This window comes from Solanum dulcamara, chromosome 6 (genome assembly GCF_947179165.1).
Source record: "Solanum dulcamara chromosome 6, daSolDulc1.2, whole genome shotgun sequence".
In the NCBI taxonomy this organism is placed as follows: domain Eukaryota; kingdom Viridiplantae; phylum Streptophyta; class Magnoliopsida; order Solanales; family Solanaceae; genus Solanum; species Solanum dulcamara.
Window position 1 is genome coordinate 13,776,487 of NC_077242.1, and position 7,122 is coordinate 13,783,608.

Sequence of the window (7,122 nt, forward strand, 5' to 3'; positions counted from 1 at the left end):
TAAAAATTTATTTTTTTTGCTATTTTTGGTTTGGTTTCGGATTTAGAAAAATAAAAATAAAAAAATCAAAAACAATTACGTATATAATATTTAGGTTAAGAATTAAAGTTATAATTAACCACTTTCATCCCCGTTTTATTAGTTAGATGATTTTTATTTGGGTTAGTAATTTACTGTAGTAGGACTAAGCTCAATTCACCGGCCATTCTTATTTTTCTAAATTATAGGTATTAGGTTATAATATTTTTAAACTAGAGTTAGTTTCATTATGCTTTAGTTTAGATTTTATGTTTGGACATCTATTGGTATAATTAAGTTATTATGTTTTAAAGTTTTACTCATGACTTATATGAGAAACTATATTTAAGAGGTTTAATATTATTAATTCTTCTTGTTTGTAATTTTTATTTTTTTTAAGTATGCAAATATAACTTTGATTATGCTATTAATTATTGACATTACCGAATAGCCGAACTGAAAAAAACCAAACCAAAAAGAGAAAAATCTGTAACACCTCCTAAAACGTTCTATGTGGTATTTCAATTCTCGACGAAAATGATACTGCTTTTGTATTTTGGTCATAACTTTTCATACAATAGTCCAAATTAGGTGATTCAAATTTTTGAATAACCCCAACGGCATTACCTACAACTTTCATGATATCTTAAGATTGGGAGGATACGTAGGTCAAATAAATTAATTTTTGCAAGATATGGTGCTGTGATGAAATTGAGTGTTTGTTAAAGAAAAATCATATCTCACGATAGAATTCTCCAAATTAGTTGATTCTTAAACGACATGAAAGTATACTTCTAGATCTACAATTCATATGAAGACACCAAATCCTAATTAGGAAGTTATCTTGTTCAAACGCAGCTCCAAAAAAGGGTATTCCGTTAAAGGAATGTTCATCTCACTAACCATGGAAAGATCTAGATCCATTTGACATCACCCATGACATCAATGGTCCTCCATTTGACATCATCCATGAGATCACAATCCTCCATTGAATTTTCAAGATCATCCTTTGTAATTATTTTTATTTATTGTTAGGTCCCTCTTCCACACCTATAAATACTCACCTTATTTCCTCATTTTATTCATCAAACTTTCTCAAGCAACTCTTCCCTTTGTACACTTCTTTACTCATTCTCAAATATAGTTTTAGTTTTTAGTAGTGTAGAAATACTATTTCGGTAGTTCTTATACTCCGGGTAGTACACAAAATGCTCCGGCGAGGAGAAAAGGCTAGGGGTTCAAGAGTGGTCATTGAGTTCTTCAATTCAGAGTAAAGTTTTGAATTCCAAATAGGGCTGTACAGGGCAAATCGATAAACCGCACCAAACCGACAAACCGAACCAAACCAAAAAAAAATCCGACTAGTGATTTGGTTTGACTTGGTTTGGTGTTTGGAAAAAAAACCTGACCATTATAGGGTTGATTTGGTTTTAACTAAAAAAAGTCAAACCGAACCCAAACCGATCCGATTATAGATATACTACTTTTAAATTATGTTATACATAAAAATATTTATTAAAATATAATTTATAAATATATTTTTAAATTTTTTCATAATTTTTGTTTTCTTTCTTATATTTAGATTTGAACTTGAGAAATCCATCTAAATAATATACAAAAAAAGCTCATCTTATAAAGTTATATTATAAAGTTAAAACTTCAAATACTGTTTTGCCTTCATCTTATATGTTGATATTTTGTACTAGAACTCTTTTTAAGAAGCACTGCTCTGTGCTTTTTATTAGATACTATGAAAAACCCGAGAAACCCGAAAAAATCCAAAAAACCCGAAAAAACCCAAGAAAAATTGATATCGAAAAACCCGGCTTTTATTGGTTTGGTTTGGTTTTAGATTTAATAACCCGACACAAATGGTTTGGTTTGATTGTAAAAAATGCGAACCAACCGGGTGTATGTATACCCCTAATTCCAGGTATGTAAGACTATTCATAGCATTGGATTGAGTTCGTCCATGTGCCCAATAGTTAAATCCATCGTAATTGAGTTATATTTTAGTTTTACCCAAATCTTGAATTCTAAATAAATTAATTCTTCTTCTATTGAGTTAGATATATTTATGCATTGAGACTATTATTATTTTTATCTCTCATATTATTGAAATTATTGTTCATGACTACTTTCCCATGAACCCTAATTGATTTGATGTTCATGAATATTTTTACACATGTTTTGAATAAAGATGTTAGCTTTTAATATTTATTGACAAAAAGAGTGATTTGAATTAATATTATATTGTATTTTATTGAGTTTTGAAAGAGTAAAATAATTGTGTTTAAATGAATTTGAGTAAATGATGTTTTGAGTAAGATGATTTGATGAGATGTCAATAATGTTTTGAAGTGTAATGATTGATGAAGAGGTAATAAGATGAATTTGATGTTTTTCCAATAAGACTAGATGATGATGTTAATATGAGCACATATTTTGGGAGTAGTATTGAGCACCGAGTTGGGTAAGAGTTTATTGACTCAAACCCAGAACTACGTAGCCAACGTAGGATGGAGGTTGTACCTCTTAAGTCCCAAAAAGAGGACTTCGATGATTGGATCCAAGATGGTGATGTCCGTTACCCTGGCAAAGTATTGGATGGATGTGGTAATGACATCGCTTCGTTGTATCATCACTAGCTCATAAGTGATGGTTGTCGGTTAGATAAACTCCCAACTGAGTTATTTTTGCTTATTATTATTATTATTATTATTATTATTATTATTATTATTATTATTATTATTATTATTATTATTATTATTATTATTATTATTATTATTATTAAACTTGCATTACATATTGATGTTTAGATGATGTTGAGTTCTGAGCTGAGTCTTTCTGAGAAGAGTTTCTTGATATCTGTCCTTACTTTCCTGCCATTTTACATACTCGTACATTCCATGTACTAACGTCATTCGACCTGCATCGTTTTATGATGCAGATACAGGTGTTAGAGATCCTCAACAGGCGCATCGTTGAAGATCATTACTTTCTAGCTATTTGGTGAGTCCTTCTTGTATTCGGATGAACTTTTTATCCTTTTATTTTCGTTGAGTATTACGTTTCTTTTGAGGTAGCCATAGACATGTCATTGGCATCGTCTGATAGTGTTAGAAGCTTCATAGATAGAGTTTGATGATGTAATTGGAGTAGATCTCCTTTGAAACTACTTCTTCTAAGGATTATTTCTTTCATTTGATGTTGATGATAGCGAGCCCACATAAGTATTTTTCCGCTGAGGAACGAATGAGTGATGAGATCAAGTGGTTCTCTCGGAGGCCAGAGATTGTTTCTGAATGCCGGCCACGCCTAGGGTACCCTTTCGGGGCGTGACAAAATCGAACCAAACCAATTTCTTTTTGTTTAAATTGGATTACACTTTTTCAAAACCGAATACTACAAAACTGAACCAAAAAACCGAATACACACCCCTAGCAAGTAAGGATTCGTTTGATCATGATTTTTTTTGAAAATTAATGTTTGATTATGAAAATTTCAAATGCAACACAAAATTGTATTTGAAATTTGAAAATATCCAAAATCTTGTTTTCACTTTTACTATAATTTTCTTTTTCAAATTTTATCGTATTTTTTATAAAAATTAGCCAATTTAAAAGAAATTTCATTTTAAAATCGTATTTCATATTTTAGGTAAAATGCATTCGAAAAATCAAATATTATTTGCAGAATCTACGACCAAGCACAATTTCAACTTCAAAAGATTCAAATAAAATGAAAAAGTTTTTGTAATAGTATGTGTATATATTTTGATATATTACTCTTTTAGAATAAATTTGATTGTATGTTTTAGGTAAATTAGTCAAGTTATGTGATTTTGTTAGTTTATAAAAATTTGGGATATGAACTATATTTAGAAAAAATACATTCAAATTCTAATTTTTTTTTTAATAAAATGTATGGCCAACTCCAACTCAAACTTTAAAATTTTCAGATAAAATGATAAATATTTAATTTTCATGACCAAACGGCTACTAAATGTCATCAATATATGAATGAATATATAAACTTTTTACTGTTACTGATCCTTTGGTACTTTCACCAATCAATGATAGTTTCTTTAAATTCAAAAGAAATTGTATTATTGAACTGAATATTTGTGAGGGTTCATATATCGACTTCTTTAATTTGCATACCATAAGTTTTTTTCCTGTAATTTTTTCTAAACCTTCTAATTAGTCTATGTATACTTATTCCTCGAGGTCTACATTAAAAATGATAATTTTCATACTCATAGTGTAACTCTAAGTTACAATGAATCACGAAATCCATAATAATTCTTATACTGTCTTAATTTCTTTGAGACCAATAAAAAATGGCCTCTAGTAAAATACTTATCAATTTGACTTTATATCGTTTAATATTTTCTTTTGAATCGTCTTTGGCTTTAAAAATTCATCTACATCCGATTTCAAACTTTCTGAAGATATTACCTTTTGAAGAATAAAAGTAGATTAATGAGTGAATAGCAAAATGCCTCCCTAATCTATTAGTCACTATTCAGCTACATACCTATATCTTACAGGGGTCCTATTTTTTCTTTGAATTTTTTATTTTCGATATTGTGTAACCCTTAAACGTTGAGCTGTCCAAGAAGGTCATGAATACACCTCTTGTAGGCCAAAACATAAAATGGCTAAAATCAAATTAAATAGTCCATGTTTTTCAGTTGGAGATTATATAATTAATTCAATTTTTTTTTCAACTCTCCCACCCCTCCCCACACCTCTTTTTTATTTTTATTTTTTATATCATCATACAATTACCATACCCATTACATGATTCAAGCTTTTCTCAAAGTCCTTGAATGGTGGTGTTCTAAATTTCGTCTTTAGGAGCTCCAAATCAGTTTGTAGCTATTCATTCATGCTTATTTAATCATTTTTCGCAACAACAATCACCTAAAATTTTAGATATGAAGCTCATAAAAGGTGTTCAACTTTCTTCTTGATTTCCTTACAATTTCAGCAAAAACAATTTCGAACCACAACGAATCAACAATAGTGAATCCAAAATTTTACATTTCAATTCACTCATACCAAATTTGTTTTGTTGTAGAAATTTCACTCCTGCATTTATGAGCATTTATTTGTGGATTTTAGTTTTTTTAGGGAATTTGATACAAATTGAAATTTTATGTAGTATAGTTGTTCTTGATCTTTCTTTTGATGTGGATATTTTTCTTCCATTTCTCTTATTATTCTTTAAAGAAAATCATTGGGGTATTGGGAAAATGTATATTCTTCTCTATTTCAAAGCATTTTTTGTGAATTTTAGTTCTAGGATCTGAAAAAAAATGGGAACTTTTAAATAGTTTTGTAGTGGAATATTTAATTATTATTTTTAGGTTGGATTTAGAGTTTACAAGAAAAAAAAGAAAGAATAAAAGTAAAATATAATTATGTAGTTGAGAATTGACTTATAAATTTGAGGGGCATTTGACTATTTTCTCAAGATTAATTTTTGAAGTTTCTCATTTCTTGGAATAAACCATTCCTCATGCTCAAAACCAACATCAACGGATGATGTCGTATAATTTAAAACATGGTTCAATTTTGATATGAAATATTTTGAGTTCTAGTTATATATATAATTAACTCCTATACAATAAACAAAGTATAGGAATAAAAATTGACAAATAGAAAACATTACATATATATTATTTCATTCTCATCACTATTAAGTAATAGAAAGACTGAAGAAGAACACAAGAACTAACTTGTCCTCCTCTAACTCAATACACATACATTATGCATAAAGAAAGTATGACTCTTCATAGTTGCAAAGCAATATAACTAACAAATTACGCTGCAGGTGCCACTTTTTTTCCATCATCGTCGTCATCATCATCACCTTCAAATTCTCTATTCAAACAGAAGCTAATTACAGGACTTTCTTCTATCCTGCTATTGGAACGAAAAGGCGATGTATTTCCTCTCACAATCACCATACTTAAATATTTACCCTAGTTGATAATTAGTGATGAGAGTGATACTAGCTCTTACTCTTTATCCTAGTATTTATAGCTATGGAATGAATGACATTTGGAGAAAATATCGACCCATTATGCATCTTTAGTAGTGTTGTTTGAATCTTTTTTAACTTTTTGGGATTTGCTTTTTTGCAAAATGAGTGAAATTAGAAAATATGAGAGGGTGAATTGGTGAATTAGTCCACATATACACATTGTTGAGGAAATGGAATTTGACATGAGATAAGCTCATGAAAGATGTTTGGTTTTCACGGTCCACACGTACTTATTCCCTTTCATGCACACTCTTTAATTTGCCACATAGAAAAATATGGTCAAGACTAGTCAAAAAGCCAAAGCCATGCAAAATAACAAAGAGAAAAAGACCCTAGTATTTTTTAAAGTATTTTATTTGTAGCCAATATTTGCAAATTTTGGATATTGTTTTTCCATTTTTTCTTGTCAAGAATTTTATTCAAGTATAAACCTAGACCATCTATCGAATACAAGAACCAGGTTCTTGTATTATTATTAGAAGTCGCAATGCAATAGAGACGAAAACACAAATTTATCGTGGAAAGCCTTCTTGTTCAAGAGAAGAAAAGCCACGAACTACACCTTGTAGGATTTCAGCAACTTTTCACTAAACTTCAAAGAGCAGCTTTAGATTACAACTCAATAATCAAAGGGACTAACTCTAGTACCTTGACACTACCGATTAACTCTAACCGCTATCTTTACTCACCAAGAAGCCAAACCCACTTCTTGTTACCATGCCTCACAACTCACTTTCACACTTAGAACAATCGTCACTAAACAATTGATCCTAAGTAGAACTATTACAAACCTAGCCTTTCAGAAAGAAAATCTATCTCTAGTTCTTCTTTCTTTTCCTGTTTTTTCTATGTAAACGCAACCTTGCTCTTGCTTGAAAAATTCTCGATTTATGATTGCAAAAGCTCCTTCTCTTGTGATTGATTTTTCCTTCTTATTATAGGTTTGTTTGAAAACCTAGTCACCTAGTGGAATCCTACAAGGAAAGTAATTACCCAGCTGATTACTTTTTCTTATAGGAGTCTATTGCATTGTTTTTATTTATTTAAGAG